This window comes from Bos indicus, chromosome 7 (genome assembly GCF_029378745.1).
Source record: "Bos indicus isolate NIAB-ARS_2022 breed Sahiwal x Tharparkar chromosome 7, NIAB-ARS_B.indTharparkar_mat_pri_1.0, whole genome shotgun sequence".
In the NCBI taxonomy this organism is placed as follows: domain Eukaryota; kingdom Metazoa; phylum Chordata; class Mammalia; order Artiodactyla; family Bovidae; genus Bos; species Bos indicus.
The window spans coordinates 62,619,402-62,644,651 of NC_091766.1; the positions used below are offsets into that span (position 1 = coordinate 62,619,402).

General features: G+C 44.1%; 1 protein-coding gene across 2 annotated transcripts in view; it reads right to left on the minus strand.

Moving 5' to 3' along the window:
* ATOX1 (antioxidant 1 copper chaperone) overlaps positions 1-25,250 on the minus strand; it is a 50,730-nt gene that overhangs the window by 7,667 nt on the left and 17,813 nt on the right. The window contains exon 4 of one of the 2 annotated variants that reach the window (XM_070793880.1): positions 21,393-22,627. The exons of the other annotated variant lie outside the window; for it this stretch is intronic. The gene's annotated coding sequence lies outside the window, so the exon portion shown is untranslated. Of the gene's footprint in view, positions 1-21,392; positions 22,628-25,250 lie in introns of those variants that run through there. 2 annotated transcript variants of the gene reach the window in all.

Here is a 25,250-nt window from a genome sequence, read left to right on the forward strand (position 1 = left end):
CACATTCTAATAAACTGACCCACAGTAACTGCTGCGGGCCACCAGGATCTCTTGAACCTATGGCTGCCTTTGTGTATCCTCTTCTCCCCACCAAGTTCTCTATGGACTTGAACTTCTCATTCTTACCCTCCATTAATGCTCAGCCTAGACATGGCTTCCTCTGGAAAGCTTCTCTGATTCCAGAGAACTGGGTTAGGTACCTCCCCTACAGGCTGTGTAGTTGTTTTTTCATCTCTCCTCCGCCCTCTGCTGTTTCCTGGGCCAGGGAATGAAGCCTTGTTCATTGTGCCCCAGCGTTTGCACTGCGCCCCACCCAGAGGGGGCGCTCCGTCACTCATTTGAGTGAATGGGATTATACCAAAAGGAGGAGGGTAAAGATAAAGCAAGAGGGCTGATTCCATTTACAATGGTCTCTTACGTCTCGTCCGCCCCAGACTCATACAGCTTTCTGGCTCCCTGTCCTTAGAGAGGTCTTCTCTGAGGTCCACACTCAGCCCTCAGGCTGTAACCCTGAGCCAGGTGGGGCTTGGACTGAATACAGGTAGGGATTCTTCCACCCTCTCTGGTCCTTCTCCGGTTTCCAACCTAGAGTTTCAGCCCCAAGGACACGCAGCATCCATCTTCCCTCAACAGCTCAGCTGGTCAGAGGATAAGAAAGAAGGCCCTGTGCTCCCAGGGAGAGCAGCCAAGGGAGCGGATCTGGAGTAGGGGTGGGGATGGGACAGGAAAGAGAAAGTGGGGAAGGCCGGAGGGTGGGGGGGAAGGGATGGGCGAGAGTTGGGTGTGGGGGTTGGGGGTAGGGATCCACTTCAGGAGCTCTCAGAGCCCTTCACCCGTGACCTCCCAGGGCCTCTCCTCTCTGATGAAAAGCATCATTTCCCCTAATGTTTCTCAGCAACTCTCAAAGGTCCAGAGAGAGGCAGCCAGGGATGGCCAGGAGAGAGGAGGTTATCTCTTAAAATATGGGGATGGGGGATGGGGGGTAGGGAGAGGGGGACAGTGGGTCATCCTGACCAGGGTTTTCCAGATTCAGGCATAAGGCACCACTTTCACCACCCTTGTGGTGTCCTCCTGAAACCTATCCTCTTATTTGCTTTATTTAAGCTTATTTTTTAAAGCTTCAGATCAGATCAGATCAGTCGCTCAGTCATGTCCGACTCTTTGCGACCCCATGAATCGCAGCAGGCCAGGCCTCCCTGTCCATCACCGATTCCCAGAGTTCACTGAGACTCACGTCCTTCGGGTCAGTGATGCCATCCAGCCATCTCATCCTCTGTCGTCCCCTTCTCCTCTTGCCCCCAATCCCTCCCAGCATCAGAGTCTTTTCCAATGAGTCAACTCTTCACATGAGGTGGCCAAAGTACTGGAGTTTCAGCTTTAGCATCATTCCTTCCAAAGAACACCCAGGGCTGATCTCCTTCAGAATGGACTGGTTGGATCTCCTTGCAGTCCAAGGGACTCTCAAGAGTCTTCTCCAACACCACAGTTCAAAAGCATCAATTCTTTGGCACTCAGCCTTCTTCACAGTCCAACTCTCACATCCATACATGACCACAGGAAAAACCATAACCTTGACTAGATGAACCTTTGTTGGCAAAGTAATGCCTCTGCTTTTGAATATGCTATCTAGGTTGGTCATAACTTTCCTTCCAAGGAGTAAGCGTCTTTTAATTTCATGGCTGCAGTCACCATCTGCAGTGATTTTGAAGCCCAGAAAAATAAAGTCTGACACTGTTTCCACTGTTTCCCCATCTATTTCCCATGAAGCGATGGGACTGGATCTTCGTTTTCTGAATGTTGAGCTTTAAGCTTAAAGCTTAGATCCATTTAATTTTTTAATATAGATTTTTATTTATTTGACTGTGTCGGGTCTTAGTTCCTGCATGCAGGATCTTTAGTTTCAACATTCGAACTCTTAGTTATGGCACGTGGGATCTAGTTCCCTGACCAAGGATGGAACCCAGGCCCCCTGCTTTGGGAGTCTCAGTCACTGGACCACCAGGGAAGTCCCAAATGCAATTCATTTAAATGAGAGCTTATAAAACTTAAATGGAAATGTATCCCTGGCTGTGCCAGCTGTGTCCTGCTTGCCCCTGAGATCCATTCCCCAGCCTTCCGCATCTGCACACCTCAGTGGCCTGTTTCCACTTGGGAGGGGCCAGTGGGGAGCACAGTAGGAAACTGGGAAGAGCAGGAAGAATGAGGTTGGTGTGTTGATTTCCCCCAGCTCCTTCCCTGGGGGATCACAGCAAACTGACTCTGTCCCTCAACCCAGGGGCCCAGCTCTCATCCAAGGCCCCCTTCTTGTTCTTGTAACCATCTTTCCCATCACCTCCTCAGGCCTCAAGCTATTGCTGGCCCTGGGGACTTGCACCGTCTCTGTGGCTTACCTACATGGGCCCACATCTGTATAAATAGCCCCTTGATTAAATTCTCAGATTACCCATTTTGAAAGTGCCATCTGTTTCCTGCCAGGAACCTGACTGATAAACTTGTCATACACAGAAAGCAATTGACACAGTGCTAAGAAAATGATGATGTCAAATTCTAACTCAGTCTAAAAAGGAATGAGGAACATTTTTTTTTTTCTTTTTTTTTTTTTGACCACGCTGCCTGGCATGTGGGACAGTAGTTCCCTGACCAGGGATCAAGCCAGAGCCTCCTGCATTGGAAACATAGAGTCTTAAACAGTGGACTGCCAGGAAAGTCCCTGGTAATTTCTATATAATGCTATAAAACACGGAGAAGGCAATGGCACCCCACTCCAGTACTCTTGCCTGGAAAATCCCATGGATGGAGGAGCCTGGTAGGCTGCAGTCCATGGAGTCGCCAGGAGTCGGACACGACTGAGCAACTTCACTTTCACTTTTCACTTCCATGCATTGGAGAAGGAAATGGCAACCCACTCCAGTATTCTTGCCTGGAGAATCCCAGGGATGGGAGAGCCTGTTGGGCTGCCGTCTATGGAGTCGCACAGAGTCGGACACTACTGAAGCGACTTAGTAGCAGTAGCAGTAGCAGCTATAAAACAAGCTCCAGGACATATTAGGTTAAAACAACAACAACAACAAAACAACAAGGTGCTAAACAGTGTTTAGAGTGCAAGAGACAAATAAAAACGTGTATATGTGTTTGCTTATATTTTCAAAGAGAAATGAATGAAAGATAAACCAAAACTTAACAGAAATGTTTTCCTTAAGGAGAGAGAAAAAGGCAAAAGCTAGCTTTCTGAATATACCTTGTTATAGAATTCTAACTTTGGAACTATGAAATGTTTTACATAATTTAAAATGTGCTGTGCATGCATGCTCAGTCGTATCCAGCTCTTTTTGACCCTATGGACTGTACTCTGCCAGACTCCTCTGCCCATGGAATTTCCAAGCAAGAATACTGGGGTGGGTTGTCATTTCCTTCTCCAGGGGATCTTCCCGACCCAGGGATCAAACCTGTGTCTCCTATATCTTTTGCACTGGCAGAAGGATTCTTTACCACTGTGCCACCTGGGAAGCCCTAATTTAAAATGCTTAATTATATCAAAGAGATAAGTAAATCTAAAAAGAAAAAGATACAGGAACAACTGAACCTCATTGTATATCAAGTTGGTAGCATAACCATCCTAAGAATCATTATTTCAAGTAAATTTAATAGTATTTTGGCTGTTCACCCTTAATGAGATATATACTCATTATATCTGGAAGGGGGGAAAGATGTATTCCATAGACTTACTTTTCGTATTAATATTATCCAGATATTATTATCTGGATACAGTAGGTAAAGAAATTATATGTGGTAGAGGAATCATATTGATACCGTTAGCACTTAGCATTTGGAGCCTAAGAGATAAATTTTTTAAAAATAAAAAATGAAAATGCTGGGCATTCAGAGCCCTGAGCTTATCACTTTTCTTTCCTTGTCTTTGCCAGCACCCTTAGAAGCAGCCAATCAGCTGCATCATCCTCCTTCATTTCAGTAAGATGCTCTATGACAGCAAATACTTGATCACTTAGAGCCTTGGCTTCTCTGGGTACTTGGTTATGAGAATCTGTGGCTGACAGTTTGTTTGTTTATGGCTGCCCTGGTTCTTTGTTGCTGTGTCGGGGCTTTCTCTAGTGGCAGTGAGCAGGGCTTTCTGTTTGTTGTGGTGCTCGGGCTTCTCAGTGTTTTGGCTTCTCTTGTTGCAGTGCACAGGCTCTAGACGTGTGGGCTTCAGTGGTTGCTGTACGTGGGTTCAGAGGCTGCCACTTGCCAGCCCTAAAGTGTGGGCAGTTTTAGCACATGGCCTTAGTTGCCCCAAGGCATGTGGGATCTTCCCCAACCAGGGATCGAACCCGTGTTCCCTCCATTGGCAGGGAAATGCCAGCTAATAGTGCCACCATTTGCCATGGACTGCAAGTATCCCCTTTAGGACTGAAAACAGGTCATTAGTGCCTTAAAATCCAGCCAGACTAGAGAACCAATTTTAAAAACTCATTTTAATATTCTGTTCCTCAGGGGCCATTCTCGTATCAATCTGTGTCTGAATCAAACCACCGGTTTTCAGGAAATAAAGGATTAGAGGAGAATATTTAGAAACACTGTGAGAATCCAACCAGCCATACCAGAATGTGAGAAATTCTGCAGGACAAATGAAATGGTTTCTTCAATAAATGGTGTAAAAAAGGTCGGTGGGGGTAGGAACTACAATAGATTAATGGGATGTAAGAAGAGTGTAGGGTGTGGGTTTCTTTGTATCTTGATTCAAATCAGCCAAATAGAAATAAAGATTTTTAAGATAATCTGGAAAATTTGAACACAGACTGGGTATTGAACGATAATAAGAAATTACTTTTTTTTTTTAATTTTATTTATTTTCACTGGGACTGCTTTACAATTGTTGTTTTGGTCTCTCCCATACATCAGTATGAATCAGTCATAGGTATACATATGTCCCCTCCCTCTTCATCCCCCCTCCCACCTCCCATCGCATCCCACCCCTCTAGGTTGTCACAGAGCACTGCTTCGAGCACATCCCCACTGGCTCTCTGTTTAGCATATGATAATGTACGTATTTCAGTGCTGATCTCTCAGTTCATCCCAGAGCCCAGTTCGTCCCAGGGGCACTCTCTCCTGCCCTGGGGCACTCTCTCCTGCCCCTGCTGTGTCGTGGGTCAGTTCTCTAGGTTTGAGTCTCTATTCCTGCCCTGCAAACAGATTCCTCAGTACCATTTTTCTAGATTCCATATATATGCATTAACATATTTGTTTTTCTCTTTCTGACTTACTTCACTCTGTATAACAGGCTCTAGATTCATCCATCTGATTAGAACTGACTAAGATTTGTTCCTTTTAATGGCTGAGTGATATTCCAATGTATATATAACAAATTCCATTGTATGTACCCACAACTTCTTTATCCATTCACCTGTTGATGTACATCTAAGTTCCTTCCGTGTCCTGGCTATTGTAAACAGTACTGCAATGAACATTGGAGTATATGTGTTTTTTTCAATTATGGTTTTCTCATGGTATATGCCCAGTAGTGGGATTGCTGGGTCATATGGTAGTTTTATTCCTATATATACTAAGGAATTACTTTCAATTGTGTTAGGTGAGATGAGGGAATTGTGGCTCCACCAAAAAGAAAGTTCTTATCTATTAGCTTTACATACTGAAATATTTATGGTTGTAATGGTATAATGTAAATACAAGATTTGTTTTTAAATACTCATAAGAAAAAGTGTGTGATGGAGCTGGGTATGTAAACAAGTTTGATGAACTCTTGATAATGATTAGAGCTGGATGCTGAGTACTTAGAAGGTTAATAATATTATTCTCTTTGTTTTGAATTCTGCTTGAAACTTCCCACAAAACATTTAGATAACAATATTGAATTAAACTAAATTGTTTCTGTTTCTTGTGAAGGTTCTGATCCTAACATGGGCTCCCTTGTTGTTAAAAAATAAAAATAAAAAAGATTATTAGCAAGTGAGTGGTGTTAGCAATTTACTAGCTCCAAACCATGACTTTCTCCTTTGCATGATCAGAAGGCTTGGAAAAATATTTAAAGGAAATTAGTTTATTTACTCTGTGGATTCAGTGTAGTTTCATGCAAAAAATAATCTTCAGGACAGAAAGTGGTCTGTGTCCCACCTTGAGAAGCTCTGGTATTATAAAGTGAACCCAGGATTCAGGGCAGGAGGCCTGGGATCTAATTCTCACTCAGTACTGTCTCACAGGAAGTTCCCTTGCCTTGGGTTCTTTCTCTGTAAAATGGGAGAAATCAGGCTAAAAGATCTCAAGGATCCCTCCAATTATGTCCTGCTGTGATTTAGTAAATGATCAACGTGTCTAACAACTCATTCAGTCATTCAACAACCGATTTTTTCAACACCTGCTATTGATGGTGTTTATGCTGGGATGAGCCTGGACATAGTCTCTGCCTTCATAGAGCTTAGAGTCTAGCTGTAATTGGCTATTTCCAAGAGAATGTCAGTTATTCTGAAAAATAGACAGTGGCGTATTGGCACATTTTGGAAGGAGCCTGACCATTTTCTCCCAGGTCTCCTGTCCACTCAAATCCTGACTCTTCCTCCCCAAACTGCCTGCATTTCAGAACAACTGCTGCCTCTGGGACCAGGAGATGCAATCCTCTGAGTGCCTAGGTGGGGGGGCGGTGGGGGGGTGTTCTTATCCTGAAGCAGAGTCTTCCCTCCCCACACGGGGGCTGAGAGTGGAGAGAGGGATGGGCCAGGGGGAAACTTGGGTGCAATAAAATGGGGAAAGTGTCAGTGAAGGCAGAGGGACAAAAGGTACCAGCCCACGGCTTCCCTTACCTCACTGCAAGTGCTAGAATAAAGATACCACACTTTCCTATTCCTCTGCAGGGAGATAATGTAAAATGTCACTACGTGACTTTTTAACTAACCCATCAATGGGAATCCATCAATAGGAATCCATCCAAAGAATTGTTTTAACCTTTCTGCCTCAGTCTTCTCTGTGGGTTAGGGGTAAAGGTATCTATCCCCATAAAGCAATTAAGATCCTTAGCACAGTAACTGGAACATTTCACTGCTTCTTGTCCACTCCATGCATTCACCAGACCCAGAAACAACTGCCTAGCTTGCCTAGCCTTCCTGGAGTATAACTATCTTTTGTTTATTTTATTTTATTTATTTTGGAGTGTAACCTTCTTGTTGATTATCTGTGACCCTTGCTCTCAGTCTCCCTTTGGACCCAGAAAACTCAACTTTGGAACCCTGGTCATTCAATTTATGGCCCCTGGGTTGAATGACCCATGCAGGTATGCTTGGAACACTCAAGAAATCAATCAAATTCTTTTCTATGAGTGTTCATTGGAATACTAATGACCATTAAGAACAGCCAGGAGGCTAGGATGGATCTGATCCTTTTTTTTTCCTAAAAGACTTTTGCAAATTCCCTTGGTAGACACACCCAGCCCTTGTCTCTATTAACACTAACCCCAGGCCAGTCCCATCACTTCATGTCAAATAGGGGGAAAAGTTCATCACTGACTCAATGGAGGGGAATTTGAGCAGACTCCAGGAGATGGTAAAGGAAAGGGAAGCTTGGCATGCTGCAGTCCAGGGGGTTGCAAAGAGTCAGACACAATTTAGAAACTGAACAAAAAAGCGAGAGGCCATTTCTATGTGCCTTGCTCTAACGTGCCCTATCTCATCTCCAGAATAGATCGTTTTACCCTTGGTTTAAAGAGGCATGTCCCAGTACCTCCATAACAATCCTAGACCCTTTAAAATGTATCTATCATCCAGTGGTTTCCCATCTCCCATGTAGTTAAGGCAGACTTCTCAGCTCTCCTTCAAGACTCTCCAACATCTGACCTCAACATATGCCATCATCTTTTATGCAACTTGTACTTAATTCACACTTTAGTGATTATTCTCTGCAGACTGCTCGGCTACTTTCTTGGTTTTTCTCAAGTTCAACAAATGCTTATTGGACTTTAAACAAAACCTTTCCCTTTCTGTATGATCTGTTAGAAATTTCAGATGCCTCCAGGCATATGTGAAGATTTGGTTAAATAGCCCAGTTTAACACAAGAGGGAGGGATGGAGCCTTACTGAACTGGAGAGTATCTGGTCTATAAAAGATATTCAAATTTAAAATGCTATGAACAAAGTAGTCACCAAACAAAACACATCTGTTGGCCTAGGACCTTCAGAAAATCATTGCTATCAGTTCTTTAATAGTACATCCCCAATTCCAAATGAAATTATACACAGACTTTAAATATATTAACACATAACGGTAGCGTTTTATCAGTGTAAATTTATTTTCTGATTTTAAACATTGTTTTGGGAATTTCCTAGAGGTCCAGTAGTTAGGACTCTGGACTTTCACTGCCAAGGACCCAGGTTCAATCCCTGGTCAAAGAACTAAGATCTGCAACCTTCTCAGTGTCTTGGCCAAAATAAATAAATAGCTAAACAAACATTGTCTTATCTGTTTGTGAAAGCCAGTCAACATGAAGAGCAGGCACTGATGATCACAAAAACTTAAAACTGGGATTTAGGTTTCAATCATAGACTTCAATCAGCCTCACAGCCAATTCATTGAATAATATATTTTTTACACCATAATATTGAGAGAATATCAATTTATAGATATAGTTGAAAATGGGCACAGTTTTTAAACAGCTCATTTTGAAACACAGAATATTTTGCAGTTAAACGGAGAATAACTCTTGAGAGTCCCTTGGACAGCAAGGAGATCAAGCCAGTCAATCCTAAAGGAAATCAACCCTGAATATTTACTGGAAGGACTGATGCTGAAGCTGAAGCTCCAATATTTTGGACACCTGGTTCGAAGAGCCAACTTACTTGAAAAGATCCTGAAGCTGGGAAAGATTGAGGGCAGGAGGAAAAGGGGGTGACAGAGGATGAATGGTTGAATGGCATCACTGACTCAATAGATATGAGTTTGAGCAAACTCCAGGAGATAATGAAGGACAGGGAAGCCTAATGTACTGCGGTCCATGGGGTCACAAAGAGTCAGACACGACTTAGCAACTGAACAACAGAGAATAAAGGAGAAGCTTGATTCCAAAGTCTACACACACAAAAAAAACTTAACTTGGTAGTTAATCCCTGATATTTTGTAGACTTCTCTTTCTCAGAAATAGAAACACTGATTTTTAACTGAATGTGTGGTGAACAGACTTTTAAAAACTGAATTTCCTCAAGTTCTTTGCAGATAGATGAGGTTATGTAACTAAGTTCTGGCCTAACAATGTACCCAGTAGTGTCATATGCAACTTTGGGGAAATGTCGTGCTGACAGAATGCAATTGGGGTGGGTGGAGCTTAAGCAGCCACTTTGGAACACAACATTTAAAGCCCATGTGGAGTGTGGCAGAGCAGCAAAATAGGGTGACTCCAGGTCTTGCATGATCATGAAGCTGTGGAGTCCTATCCCAAGGAGAGAGGTGCAAGGCCTTGCACCAGGGCCACCCAGGTGGAGACCACAGCCAAGGTTGCCTCTGAAGCTAACCCTTTGTAACTGTTGCCAAAAGCCCCCTTGATCATCACCAGCAAGCTTCCTGACCCCAAATTGGGCCAAAATGCCTACCTCGGTACTTACCCTATAGTGCCCTAACAAATCACCTAGTGCCACCCTTCCAGCAGGGATTTTCTATGTCTTGAGACTATAAAAATTGGCTGCTAAGCCATGAAAGGGCTTTCCAGGTGGCACTAGTGGTAAAGAACCTGCCTGCCAATGCAGGAGACATAAGAGATGTGGGTTCGATCCCTGGGTCAGGAAGATCTCCTGGAGGAGGGCATGGCAACCCACTCCAGTATTTTTGCCTGAAGAACCCTGTGGACAGAGGAACCTGGTGGGCTACAATCCATAGGGTCACAAAGAGTCAGAGGGGACTGAAGCAACTGAGCGTGCAACCCACGAAAAAAGCCTCAGCTCTCTCTTGAGCCAGCCCTCTGTTCTAACAGCATCCTGTTGGCTCTCCCTGGTCTGTCAGGAGGTCAGCCTGATGCATTTGCAGCACCCTCATTATCTCTGCTCCCTGCTCTTAATAAACTCAGTCCCTTCTGAAATACTGTGTGTCTGGAAATTCTTTTCCAGCCCACACTCGGGCTGCCCTGACAGAAGCCAGAACTCCAGTCCTTGATAACTTGCCTCCAAATTTTGTTTGTTTGAGGGAAGAACATATTTCTGTGTTATTTAAGGCATTGCTATTTTTTCATTTGGTTTTTGATACTTACAGCTGAAACTGTGATACATAAAATTAAACTGATAATGGTCTTGAATGGGTTAAAATTTGTTACCTAACACTAATAAGTGTGCCTGTTGTTCCTTAAGATGTTCAAGTGAGTCTAATATCTAAAACAGCTGATGGGGAGCAGAATATGCCACTCCAAAATATGAAGGATGATTCTCAAACTTTTGGTCTCGAACCCATTTACTGCCTTAAAAATTATTGTGAGGGAGTTTCCTGGTGGCTTAGTGGTTAGGATTCTGGGCTCTCACTGCCATGGCCCAGGTTCAGTCCCTAATTGGGGAACTGAGATCCCATAAGATGTGTGGCATGGCCAAAAAAAAAAAAAAATTGTTGTGACTTTGAATAAATGTTTTATTTAGTTATATTTGTCAATATTCACTGTGTTAGAAGTGAACACTAAGACCTTTTTAAAGAACAAGAATATACACACACCCCATTAGGTATTAGAGCAAAACAACATCTGGAGCCAACACATCACGTACCCTCTAGAAAACTCCACTGGATCCTTGGGAGAGAATGATAGTGAAAGAGGCAAATAACATCTTAGTGTATTATGAGCATATAGTTTGGAACTTGTGGACCCTTAAAGGGACCCCCAGAACCCTGGGACCACACTTTGAGAACCACTGATCTAAAATATGAAATTTTGATCAAATATTTGGGGAAGCTGGACATACCTTCAGTGCTTTAAGAGTCTCAGAACAGGATGATGCCTAAGAATCAGCAGTAGATAGTTGTTGGGGTTTTGGGGGGCTACCAGCACCCATTCTCCATTCTTTGGGCACCATGCCTTGATTTCCCTCTTGGGTAATGACACCCTCTCCTGCATTCTCAGTCCAGCTTAGAGAAAGAGGCTAATTAAACTAGTCTAAATCCTAGCAGTAGGGCAGTAGGAATGAGGAGAGGAGAGAATTTGATGGGGACAGGAATGGTTTAATTACTTAAGTTACTTAGCATTCCAGGCTCCATGATAATAGTGACTGTTTCACGGAGGAGCATGAAGTGGAAGGCTGGTCTGAAGCAAAGGATCTGGCTGTTTTCCTCCTGGGCTGGACTAGTAGTGGATGTGAGATCCAGAGTAGAAACAGCCTCTCCAAGTTCACACTGGGAGGCCCAATGAACATAAACCCAACAGGAGAGAGACAGAGTCCCAACCTGGGACATTGGTCTGAGTCCCTAAACCAGCCCAGGGCAGCCATCGCTATTTATCTGCTCTTCTGCTTAATCTGAAGACCTTCTGTTTCACTCGGGGAGCTCTCTGTCCATGTTCAGCCAACGCACCCTCCTTACAATGAAGAGAGAGGGCATGTGACCCAGGGCTGGTCAATAACTTGTAGGCAGGTCTGTGCCTGGAAGCTTCTGAGGAAACTTGTGATAGGAAGGAGCCTTTGCTCTTTGTCCCTGTCTTCTCAGATTGCAGGCATGAGATGAGAAGGGGAGCAGCAGAGGAGCGAGAGGCACCAGGAAGGCTGCCAGAGGAACGAGTTGCTTTACAGAGTGAGATAAACGTGTTTGGATGCAAACATCTGTGACACACAGCAGCCTGCGATCCCTACATGGTAGACAGCCCTGCTCCTGGCCTTTTTGTTTACAGGAGCCTGTCAAGTCCCTTTGGGGCGTATGCTGCTTTGGCTTGGGGGCTCTGTCACTTTCAGGAGAAAAAGTCAGATTTCTGGCTCTGAGGAGATCTTGTGTTTACTCAAGTGGGTGGCTAACCTCTTCTCACATCTCTGAGACAATGTGAGCCCTAGTCATAGCTTTAAGACAAGAGGAGATGATATTTGTTACGTGGCAGAGGAGAATCACCCTGTGGTTTCAGAGGAACAGTGGAGCAGGAGGGTGAGAGAGGAAGAAAGTCCCGGGAGAGGGCAAAGAGCAGCCTGAAGGAGAGCAGAAAACGTGTCCCAGCTTTGGAAAGGAACTGAAACAGCGTCTGGGGCCACTGTCTGGGTCATGCACATAATTCTGATGACTCTACAGCCAAGCTATGTAGGGGAGGCTCCTCCAACTTTTAGCAAACTGCAGTTGGCCCTCCCACTCCTGAGACATGTGAAGAACTGCATTCTTTGGGGGCTGGGCCTCTCTGTTCTGGACTTTTCCTCTTTCCTGGGGAGGGTCAGGGAGAAGTTGGAGGGAGAAAAAGACTTCATGTGAGCATGTGCCAACTTTACAGTCAGAAAATCCGAATCAAAGTCCTGATTCTGCACCAAATTGCTGGAGATCTTGAGCAATGTATTTCATTTCTCGAGACTCAGTTTCTTCCTGTGTAAAATGATCATTGTAAGAGTCATCTCATAGAGTTGTTGCAAGGGTTAGATGAGCTGGGAAGATGTAACATGAAAGTGTTACATGAGGAGTAACCACTGGGGGAACTGGGTAGAGAGTACAGGGACTTCTGAGTACTCTTGCTACTACCTTGCAGCTTCTTATGAATCTATGATTATTTCAAAGTTAAAAGTTCTAAAAAAATTCTTTTTTTCATTAATAGGAAGAAAGAGACAAAAATTTACAAGGCCAGGTGCAGGGTTTTGTATTTTCCTAGCAGTCGAGCAGAGACGATGAGAGAATTTGAAGGGGACAGGAATGGATTAGTTAATTAGATTAATTAACTAGATCCTTTATAATGCTCTTAGAGATATAAAGTAAAGATTATAGAGCTTTTAAATGACTGGTGGTGGAGGGACTTTGTTTTCTTCGATAGTGGCTCTGCCCAGACTAGGCTGCTCGAAGCTTTGGAATTTTCCAGGGTTATGCTCTCACAGAGGCAGGTCAGCTATGTTGATCCCCTTTCATTGCTCCAGCCCCACCACCCTCGCAACAGGCTGCGCAGCCGTCCCAAACCCCACAACATTCCTCTCAGAAATGTGGTCAGAGTCAGGAAATAATACTTGGCTCCTGGGTTTTTCTAGAACCTTCTCTAAGATACCAAGTCTTTCAGTCCCGTGACCTCATCCCTTCCCTCCTGTGTCTCTGGAATGGATTAAAAGCCTCTGGCGCAGGAGGATATTATATTAGCAAGTAATGTGCTTAGCTCAGAGCCTGGCACATAGAAAGTGTACATTAAATTCAAGCTATCACAGTTCATGGAAAGCATCAGGACAAGTTAGTATGTGACCCAGCCCTGCTATCAAGATGCTGATGATGTTCACTAAATCTCTGAGCCTCTCTGGATCAGTTCTTCCTTCTCTGAAATAATGAAAGAGCTGAACCAAAAAATAGGTCTCTCTACTCTAAAGATCTCTGAAACTCTTGACGGAAAGTCTGAGCCATTCCCTGCTAAGAAGCTGCCCTGGCTTTGAAACACTGAGTTATCAATGCCTCAGTAAACTACACCTCCTCTAGGGAACTACCAGCCCAAGAGGGAAGGCTACTGAATGACAGAGAGCTTTTCAAGATATTTGGCTGGGGCTATGCTGACTCAGAAGAAACAAACAGTACAATTCTCAGTCCTGAAGGTAACAAGAAGTCCCCTGACAGTCCCCAGAGAGAAAGCCCACTGTTCGCTCATGGAACGGGGCAGGGCTTTCATAGAATTCTAGAATGTCAGTGCTGGAAAATCTCTTAGGGAGTTTCTAGTTCAGGGGTTTTTAAGCCATGTTCTGTGGGAGCTTCCACAGTTCCACAAACTGTTAATATTCATCTCCTTTTGTATACCTCAAAAATTTGTATTTAAAACTGTGACTGGAAAACAACGAAGACACCAATATTGGTCACCCGTAACTTTCAACACATCAGAAAGGAAAATTCATTAGTATGTTGTGGCAGAGTCCACTGATATTGTCCCCTAAATCTACCCTTCCTTCTTTGTTGTGGAAACTTCAGTTGGTGTGGGTGTTGCGGGGGGGTCCATGGTCACCCAGGTTAAACACCACATTTCCCAGCCTCCCTTGTAGCTAGGTAAGGCCATGTAATGAAGTTTTGGTTAGTGGGATATAAGTAACGGTTGTGAGTGCTACTTCTGGGTGTTTTTTTTTATGTGAGGGTCTATGCTCTTCTTCCCTTTTCTCACTGGCTGTAGTGTGGACATGATGCTGAAGCTCAGTCGGCTACCTTGGACTTGGAAGTCTCATGTTGAAGATGATGGGAAAAAATAGAGAAGGGATCTTGGGTCATTGATGATCATTTCATTTACCTGCCTGTTTGTGGCTCAGATGGTAAAGAATCTGCCTGCAGTGCAGGAGATCTGGATTCAATCCCTGGGTTGGGAAGATCCCATGGAGAAGGGAATGACAACCCATTCCAATATTCTTGTCTGGAGAATTCCATAGACAGAGGAGCCTGGCAGGCTACAGTTCATGGGGTTGCAAAGAGTCAGCCATGATGATCATTTAGTTTTAACTTGATTATATTGAGTTCCTGGACTGTTTATCTCCAGATTTCATTTATACGAAGGAGACATAAACCTCTGTCATATTTAAAGTGAAGTCACTCAGTCATGTCCAACTCTGCGACCCCGTGGACTGTAGCCTGCCAGGCTCCTCCATCTATGGGATTTTCCAGGCAAGAGTACTGGAGTAGGTTGCCATTTCCTTCTCCAGGGGATCTTCCCGACTCAGGGATTGAACCCTTGTCTACCTGCATTATAGGCAGACGCTTTATCCTGTCATATTTAAGCCACTTTTATTTTCTTATTGTTGTTGTTTTTGATATTTTGGTGCTCGGCTTGTGGGATCTTAGTTCCCCAACCAGGGATTGAACCCAGGTCCTTGGCAATGAAAGCACAGAGCCCTAACCATTGGACTGCCAGGAAATTCCCAAGCCACTTTTATTTTGGAGTTAGTGCTTGTTTAGTCTCTAAGTCATGTCCAACTCTTTCATGACACCATGGACTGTAGCCTGCAGGTTCCTCTGTCCATGGGATTTCCCAGGTAAGAATATTGGAGTGGATTGCCATTTCCTTCTCCAAGTAAGAATATTGGAGTGGGTTGCCATTTCCTTCTCCAAGGAAACCGCCAGTTGTAACTACCACTCGGGTCAGGAAATATAATTTTGCAGTCATACAGAAGAACTCCACATGCTCTGACTCAATCACAGCAACCTCTTTGCTCCTAAAAGCACAATATCCATAAGATGTTATGGAAAAATCCAAATGAACTTTCAGGCCAACCCAATATACAGGATAAAGTTTAAGACTTTGTTTGATCAAAGTCTTCCTCTGGTCAAAAGTTAGAAAATAATGGAAATAGTGTGACCACCTCATTTCACAGAGGGAGAACATGAAGTTCAGAGAGGGGAAAGGACTTTCTAATATCAATCAGCAAATTAGTGGCAGAGAAAACTAAGACTTTCTCTGACACCTTAGCATTTCATTTTCTAATTCTTTCTAGGGGAAGGGGCCCTTGATACAAGGTATCAGCCTTACCTAGTTACTCAAGGATAGGAAAGATTTGCAAATACAGTCTGTTTAGTACAGGGCATTTCATCCTTGACCAGCACCAAATCTGGCTCTTTCCACTCAGATCTCAGGGCAGAGAGGCCGCCAGTGGTTCTCCCCAGATGGCTTTGCATTTGAACCTTGAAGGATCCATCAGCAAAGGTGGAGTCACAGACACAGAGCCATGCAGTGGGGATGCTAATTGGATGAAGTGATCTCAGCATTTCTCAGAACCCAGCATAGGGCATCTCTCCCATGGTGCTGTGTGCACCCACCCTGGTACACAAAGGTCCTCAGAAAGCACTGTGGTTAAGTGTATTGCTGAGTCTCTAGAACCAATAGGAGTGAGATGCAGGCTGGAGCAAACCCGAGATCTTCTGCCATATTCAATCAAATGTTGTGATCTGCATGGGGCTATGCCCAAATCAGAATTCCAGGGAATCCCTTGTGCTCATGAAAGTCAATTATGTTACATGGTGAAAAGTGCCCCTTGTGCTTTCACGTAGGACCTGACAGCATCTCATATTGGCCAGACTCCACAGTCCTCTCTCTCCTAGGTTTTTGGATGTTTAAGGATCGGCTTATTGGCTTCTGCCTTATCCTATGGATTAAAATTAGCAATCAAAGTTTAGCAAAGATGTTATTATATATTCCATGTTTGGGGGTAGAGTTGTGTTCTGAGGACTCCAAGTTTTGAAAACAACACAATCTCTCCTTTTGGAAAATCCACGAATTATGGTATCAGTATATTGAAGGCTCTGTGAATTCCCAGACTAGAGAATTTACTTGATTTTGACTGACCTAGAATTTCCCAAACTTTTTTGACTTTTGGCTCTTGTGTTTCACTAACACCATGGCCAATGATGCTGACCTCCTTTGAGGGATAAAGGATGCATTAATACACATGGATCCCATATACAACATGGCTAGAAATGCACCCTTCTGGCCCAGGTAGCTCATCTTTCTGGAAAAGTACAGAATTATCCCATATTCTGTAAAAACCCATTCCTAACAGACCCAAGAAGCAGTTGTGGAACTGACCTCAACCTACCTAGTCTGGGGTGGGTTCCCACTGGCTTGGCCTCAACGCCTGGCACCTGGCTTGTTGTACCAAGATCCCTGGCCAGCCGGCAGCCACCCAGTGTGTGTCTGGGCTTGTTTTTCCTTCCTCTCCCTGCTCTTTTTAGAACACGGCTGAATGGCTCCAGTCTCCTGGCCCTTCTCCCAGCCAACACTGGACCCCTCCAAGTCTGGCCAGCTCCTCTCCCACCCGCCTTGATAAACACCAGCTCCAAGCTGGGAACCACAGTGCTGGGCTGTTTTCCTCTGTCCTGCCCCACCAGGAAGCCTTCCCTTTGCCTGGGCTTCCTTCTTGGGGCCTTGGCTGCCCACTCATTTTTAACTCATCGTCAGCCCAGTCACCTGAAGAAAAAGAGACTCGCAGGAGACCCAGGATGAAAGAGTCTTTAATCCTGTGGCTTTTGGAGTTTTGTTTTTAGCAGGAAAACCTTATTTCCAAAACAAATTATTGTGAAGAATTTACCAGTTTATAAACAGATAAATAAGGACATTTATGGCAGGCTTGTTTATTCCAGCAAAACACTGGAAAGAAATGAAATGACCATTGGGAGGGAATGGGTTTAATAAAATTATGGTGAAGTCATTCAATGGAATATTATGCAGCCCCCTAACAACATGAGGCAGTTCCCAATGATAATGACAAAAGTGCTAGGAAAATCCTTCCTCCTTATGGAAAATGTTTGGTTGATAATTTAATCTGGGGGCAAAAATGAAGATTACCGCTCACATTGCTATAATGGACCAATACCTATTCAAAATTGTCTTATATTTTTATGGTACTTAAATATGATGATCAAACATCCCAGTTCACCCAGAACTGAGGGGTTTCCCAGGACACAGGATGTTAAGTGGTAAAACTAAAAAAATCTCAGGCAAGGAGATGAAGTCATTCTCCTATACTCAGCAAGTTAAGACTGTTTTAGAAAGAATAAGATCATTACCAATTTTAGCCCCCAGTATATTCACAAATAAAATTGAACCAATATTTGTTTTATAAATAGAAGGGCAAAACTATGTGGATTAATATGAAATGTGGAATCATTGTAAGATGCTGTGAAATGCAAAAAAAAAAAGCCAAAGTACAGAATACTGTGCTAAGTATGTTCCCATTTTATATGTTTTTCTCTTTTGTTTTTCCTAAAGTTCAGCATCAGAGAACAGTAAAGGACTTATCTGTATAATATAAAAATGAAGTTTATGACTTCTTGTCTATTTGTGTACCCCACTGTAAAATGGCTGGAATGATTCTTACCAAGTTTTGAGAATATATTTGGGAGGGTCTGACTTAAAATATAGGCTTCACAGGTGACTTAAAATACAGGTTGCTTGGCATACAAAATTTTCATTCTAGGGGTCCTTGGTGGTTTGGTAGTTGTCACTAAGTCGTGTTCAACTCTTGTGACCCCCATGGACTGTAGCCCACCAGACTCCTCTGCCAATGGGATTCTCCAGGCAAGAATACTGGAATGGGTTGCCATGCCCTTCTCCAGGGGATCTTCTGACCCAAGGATTGAACCTGCATCTCCTGCATTGCAGGTGGCCTCCTGCACTGCAGGCAGATTCTTTACCAACTGGGCCACCAGGGAAGCCCCAGGGGTCCTTGGGAGGGTATGTCATAGAGATAAGCAGTCATTCTCCAGAGAAGCTGACTCTGGTTAACAAGAGAGGCCCACAAAGTCACCAATTGGAAAAGATGCACTGGATGGGTTTGGGTCCACTACAGAGAGAATGAAAAGTGGTTTCCAGTCAATGTCCAAAGTAAAGAGTCACAAGGTAGACTCTCCAAGTGGAAGACCTTGGTGTTCAGGCTGCTTCCCATGTGAGGAATGGGATCAGATGTCCATGCATGTAAGGATGATTGTTCCCAGTGGAGTTACTCTTTTGGATCTTAAAGCTTGCATTTGCAGACTATTCCTGAAAGATGCTTATGAAATTGGTGATAATCAGTGCCCCCAAGAAAGAGAACCACAGATCTAAGATGAACTGGATGTTCATTTTTCATTGTATATCCTGTTGAACTGTTGGCAGTGTTCTCCACGTTTATATATCATCTTTTTTCTTTTAATTTATGAGCTATTACAAGCACACAAAGAAAGTTTAGAGAATAGTAAGTTAACATCTTTGTATGTACCTGCTGGCTTTAACAAATCTTAATGTTTTGCCATATGTGGTTGTATAGAAAAACTTATAGTTTTCTTCCTGTGTCTTTCTCCTTTACTGTCACACAGAACACTTTCTGTTTTTTGCCAATTTATGTTGGAGAAGGCAATGGCACCCCACTCCAGTAACTCTTGCCTGGAAAATCCCATGGACGGAGGAGCCTGGTGGGCTGCCGTCTATGGGGTCACACAGAGTCGGACACGACTGAAGTGACTTAGCACAGCATAGCATATGTTTGAAATGTAATTAATTTACGATGTTTGTTAGTTTCAAGTGCACAGCAAAGTGCTTCAGTTATATAGATATATATTCTTTTTCAGGTTCCTTCCCACTATAGGCTATTACAAGATATTGAGTGTATTTCCCTGTGCTATTCGGTCAGTCCTTGTTGTTTACCTGTGTTTTTTCTACGTATAGTGGTTTGCATCTGCTAATCCCAAACTCCCAATCCCTCACTCCCGCACCTACCCTCATCCTTGGCAACCACAAATCTGTTGTATATATCTGTGATTATGTTTCTATTTCATAGATATGTTCATTTGATAGTTCATTTTATTCATATATATTGTTCATTTTAGATTCCACATGTAAGTGATAGCATATGGTATTTGTCTTTCTCTTTCTGATTTTGCTCAGTATGATAATCTCCTGATTCATTTATGCTGCTGCAAATGGCATTATTTCATTCCTTTTTATGGCTGAGTAATTTTCTGTTGTGTATATATTCCACATCTTCTTCATCCATTCATCTGTCTATGGACATTTTTTTGGATATGTCTTGGCTATGTCTTGTGAATAATACTGCTATGAACATAAGGGAACATGTATCTTTTTGAATTATAGTTTTGTCTGGGTATATGCTCAGGAGTGGGATTGCTGAACCATATGGCAACTCTGATTTTTTGAGGAACCTCTATACTTTCTCCATAGCTACATGAATTTACAGTCCCACCAACAGTGTAGGAGGGTTCCATTTTCTCCACACTCTGTCTAGCATTTGTATACTTTTTAAAAATAACATTTATTTATTTATGGCTGCACTGGATCTTTGTTTCTGCACACGGGCTACTCTCTAGTTGCTGTGTGCAGGCTCCTCATTGCAGCGGGCTCTCTTGTGGAGCATGGGCTCTAGGGCTTCAGTAGTTGTGGTTTGCAGGCTCTAGAGCAGAGGCTCAGTAGTTGTGGTGCATGGACTCAGTTGCCCCATGGCATGTGAGTTCCTAGTTCCAGGACCAAGGATTGAACCTGTGTCCCCCGCATTGGTATGCAGAGTCTTAACCACTGGACTACCAGGGAAGCCCCTGTAGACTTTTTAATGATGGGCAATCTGACTGGTGTGAGGTGGTTAATCTTAACAAATAAGAGGATCAGTCATTTTTTATTTTATTTTTTAGTTTCATCATAGCATGTGGGAAATTAGTTCCCTAACTAGGGATTGAACCCATGCTTCCTGCAATGTAAGCATGGAGTCTTAACCACTGGACCTCCAGGGAAGTCCCAAGAGAATCAATCTTGATAGAAAGGTGCTGGGGGCCTAGAACCTCACCATCTATTTCTCTTTCCCCTGAGGCACCTGTAGGAACCTTGGGTTTCCATAGAATACAGTTTGAAATTACTGATCTAGTCCATGGATTGATACAATTTCTCTGCAAAGGGCAAGATAGTAAACACTTTAGACTTTGTGGACAATCTCTGTTGCAACTATCCAACTCAGCCATTGTAGTGAAGAAGCAACCACAGATAATACATCCAGGATGAAAATGTGTCCATGGAAACTACTTAGTGAAAGAAGCAGGTTACAAAACATCAGCACCAATAAAATTATTAAAATGATTATTGAGGGCTGCCCTGGTGGCTCAGGGGTAAAGAATCCACTTGCCGATGCAGGGGATATGGGCTTGATCCCTGATCCAGGAAGATCCCACATGCTGCAGGGCAACTAAGCCCGTGCGCTGCAATTACTGAGACTGTGCTCTAGGGCCCAGGAGCTGCAACCACTGAGCCCATGGCATCCCAGAGCCCATGCTCTGCAACAAGAGAAGCAGCTGCAATGAGAAACCTGTGCACTGAAACTAGAGAGGGTTAAAGAAATAAACTAGGTAGGTTAAATAATTTGCCAGTAGATATGGAGCTGGGATTTAAACCCACACAGTCTAATTGCAGAGCCTGAGTTTGAAACACTACAGTATATTGCCTTTTATGTTCATATATATATATATAGGGCTTCCCTGGTAGCTCAGTGGTAAAGAATCTGCCTGCAATGCAGGAGATGCATCAGATGTGGGTTCGATCCCTGTGTTGGAAGGATCCACTGGAGGGAGATTTGGAAACCCACTCCATTATTCTTGCTTGGAGAATCCCATGGACTGAAGAGCCTGGTGGGCTACAGTTGCAAAGGGTTGGACATACTGGGCAACTGAGCATGCATACACATAAATATTTAAATAAGCACCAAAAGATGTAGAAAGAAATACACCAAAACGTTACACAGACTTTCTTCATCATGTAGAGATTATAATGCAGGGAGTGATTTATAAATAAGATGGTTTTAATTCTGTATCACCATCACAACTTACATAGTTCCATTATGAGGCAGTAGGAGTTTTTCTTTCTAAAGAGCTGTCCAGTTCTAACATTCTAGAATTCCTCAAGGCCTCTGCCACCTCTGGAGTTTGGTGTGAGGAGGAGGCAGAGGCAGGAGGTGGTGGTGGAAGGGTCTGGGGAGCTTGTCTCACAGCGCTGGAGGGCACTTGAAGCTCTTAGAGGTTCCGGGCTGCTCCCCCAGCCTCTAACCTTCCACCTCTCCCTCTAGCCCTTCCTACCATCTCAGTGGCTTTTCTGGCCTCTCTAATTACCAGGAATACAGAGGAAACCACAGCTTCTGTTTAGACCAGAAGGAAGAAAAGAAAAAAAGGAGTTAGATACCCGTCAGTGGCACTTAAGGGAGGATGGTTTCCAAACTGGACCCTGGGAGGGGCAGTGACGGAGCTGGGGAGGGGTCAGGTCTGAGATGGGTGGCGGCCTGACCAGGTAGCCTCAGACCTATTATGGAGCCATAGGATTCAGGAACACACTCCCCAAAATGTCAAGCGAAGTGGGGTGGGAATCAAGTCAAGTCGGGTGGGGTGGCACATGTGCCGGGTGCCAGGAACCGTATGAGTGGGCCTAGCAGCAGTGGGGGCTCAGGGCTGCTTGGCCTTCTTGTGTTTTCTCAGCTTCCACTATCAAAAGGGCATCAACGAGGACTTCCCTGGAAGTTCAGTGGTTAAGACTCCATGCTTCCCCTGTAGGGGGCACAGGTTCAATTCCTTGTCAGGGAACTAAGATCCTACCTGCCCTGAGGTACAGCTAAAAAAAAAGGGAGGGGCGGCATTAACAAGGAGGCTGGTGACCAGGTGGTCTGATGACTCCAGCTGTGTCCCCGAGGAAGAGCTGAGGGGGTGGGCCAGGGATGGGAGTAGGAATGGGTAAGGGAGTGTGTTCTGCCTCTGAGGCACCACCATGGGGAGGGGCTGGACTGATGCCTGAGTGTCATGATATATCTAGCCTCCATTATGAGAAGTGCTGGGGAGGTGTGTGTGGGCTCAACACCAGAATTTCCCCGCCTCCCAGAGCTGTCTGGAGTTGAGCCAGTTGCTTGTAGACCTCTCTCTCAGGGCTGGTGTGCAGGCCAAGACTTGGGGCCCCACTGTCGGGGGGAGGCAGGGTGGGTGTGTGTGGACATTGGACTGGACAACCAGCCAGGTCTTCTTCCCCAAAGCCCTGCAATGATGATAACAGTAGTCAGGCTGAGCACCCACCGTGTGCCTGCATCATCTCATTTCACTGTGAGAAAAAGGCATAGTTATTATTTTACAGATGAGAAAACTGAGATCCTGAGGACAGTTAAGCAACCTCCCAAGCTCATGCCACCAGGCAACAGCCAGGCTGGCACTGAACCCATCTGTTTGTCTACAGAGCCTGCATTCTCATCTAAGATCCAGCTGGCTTCTAGCTGCCTGGGGATTTTTAGTCCTAAAAGGACTAGGATGCTAGGAGCCCAGGATGAGCAGACCAGTGAGGGATGGCATCCTTGTTTCCAGAGGCTTTGATATTCTCTTTCAAAGTTCTGACTGGCAGTCTGAGATCTGTAGACCTATCCCTTCCTGGGGAGCAGATAGGCTCCCCAAGCTCTCTCATCCACTTAAACTAAGTGACCACAGCCCCTAAAGACATGGAAACCTAAAAGCAGCTCTGTGGGACACTCCCCAGAAATTACAGGCTTGTGTTTTTGAAGAGACCATCCCTAATTAAAGGAGAATGCCACGGAGAGGGCTGTGACCTGAACAACCACCGCTCTCCTCCCACTCAGTGCCATGCTTGAGGGTCCATTTTTCCTTCTCATAGTCTGCAGGGTTGAAAGGACCCAGACCTGTAGATCTGCAAATTCTAGTTTTCAAACTTCAAATTGTATAATGGTGAAACTTTTTGTTCAAAAGACTTGATTTGTGGAATGCCACTATCAAGCATTAGACACTCCTATTTCAGTCTCAGAGTCTTACGTAAGCCACCTTGTATAATCTCACAATAGCCAGCTGAGGTAGATATATCATGATCCGTGTTCTACAGATGAGGAAGTGAGTTGCACAAAAGAATCCATTACTTTTCCCTCAAGGCCATGCAGTTAGTAGGTAGTGGATGTAGAATTTGCACCCAGATCTGCTCAAGTCCTGAGTGTGGCTCAATACCTCTGGGCTCTAGGAGGGAGCTGGGTAGGTAAAACTATGTTAAGCTGCCTTGGTTTGGCTTCTGCCTTGGTTTGGCATCTGCCTTGGTTTGGCACACTCCTGTGCCCTGTGGAGCCACTGTGGAACCGGACCGGCACCAGAGAGTAGTTTAAAAAACTGGAAACAAGTCCAGTGTCCATCAATGTTGAATGAATAATACTTTGTGGTATGGCCATACAATGGCATACTACTCAGTGATAGGAAGAAATAAACTACTGAGACCTCAATAACATGAGTGAATTTCAAAGTCACTGTGGTGAGTGGGAAAAGCCAGACAGAAATGAGTCTATTCTGTATGACTGTATTTATAGAAAAGTCTAGGAACTGAAAACAGATTGATAGCGGCAGAAAGCAGATTGGTGGTTACTTGGGGGTGGAGGGAGGGATGGGAGGATTACTAAGGGGTCTGATGAGAGTTTCCCAGGTGATGAACATCACTCTCTTGATTGTGGTGATAGTTTCATGAGTGTGTCTGTATATCCTTTAATATTATATATAGGCTTAAGTTGTGTGCCATTTATCAAATGAAGTTATACCTCATTAAAGTTGTTAAAAAAAAAAAGTCGAAAACCTGTGTTTAGCAGGAGACATGGATAGGAGATGACTTGCTCAAGCTTGCTCAGGGTCGAGGGGCTCCCTCTGTGGACCCTCTGCTACCCTCTCCCAAGTCCAGCACTGGACCCTGCCCGGGCTCTGCCTCCAGCACCACAGGGCTTGTGCGGCTTCTCTCCAGCCCTGGGGATGTCAGCCCTGGAAAAGGTAAGGCTTTGGCCATGGAGGACACGGGGGGAAGGTGGACAGAGGCAAAGGTGACGGGAGCCTGGAATAGTGAGCCCCAAGAGGGGCTCCAGACTTCTGTATTCACACAGGGACCTTTTACAAAAATATAAACCTGCTAAAAGGATTGGACCAGGTAATTTCTGCCTCTGTAAGGTTAACTCAAAGGATGCCTCCTACACATCTACCATGTCTGAGTCTGTCCTGGTCCACTGTCTTACAGGGACCAGATACAAATGAATGTCATATTATTAGAGAAATGCAAATCAAAACTACAATGAAATATCACCTCACACCAGTCAGAATGGCCATCATCAAAAAGTCTACAAACAATAAATGCTGGAGAGGGTGTGGAGAAAAGGGGACATTCTTGCACCATTGGTGCGAATGTAAATTGATACAGCCACTATGGAAGACGGTATGGAGATTCCTTAAAAAACTAGGAATAAAACCACCATGTGACCCAGCAATCCCACTCCTAGGCATATACCCTGAGGAAACCAAAATTGAAAAAGACACATGTACCCCAATGTTTATTGTAGTACTATTTACAATAGCTAGAACATGGAAGCAACCTAGATGTCCATTGACAGATGAATCGATAAAGATGGTGTGGGATATATACACAATGGAATATTACTCAGCCATAAAAAGGAATGCATTTGAGTCAGTTCTAATGAGGTGGACGAACCTAGAGCCTATCCTACAGAGTGAATTAAGTCGGAAAGAGAAGGATAAAAATTGTAAACTAACACATATATATGGAATCTAGAAAGATGGTACAGATTAATGTATTTATGGGGCAGCAGTGGAGATACAGAGAACAGTCTATGAACATGGGG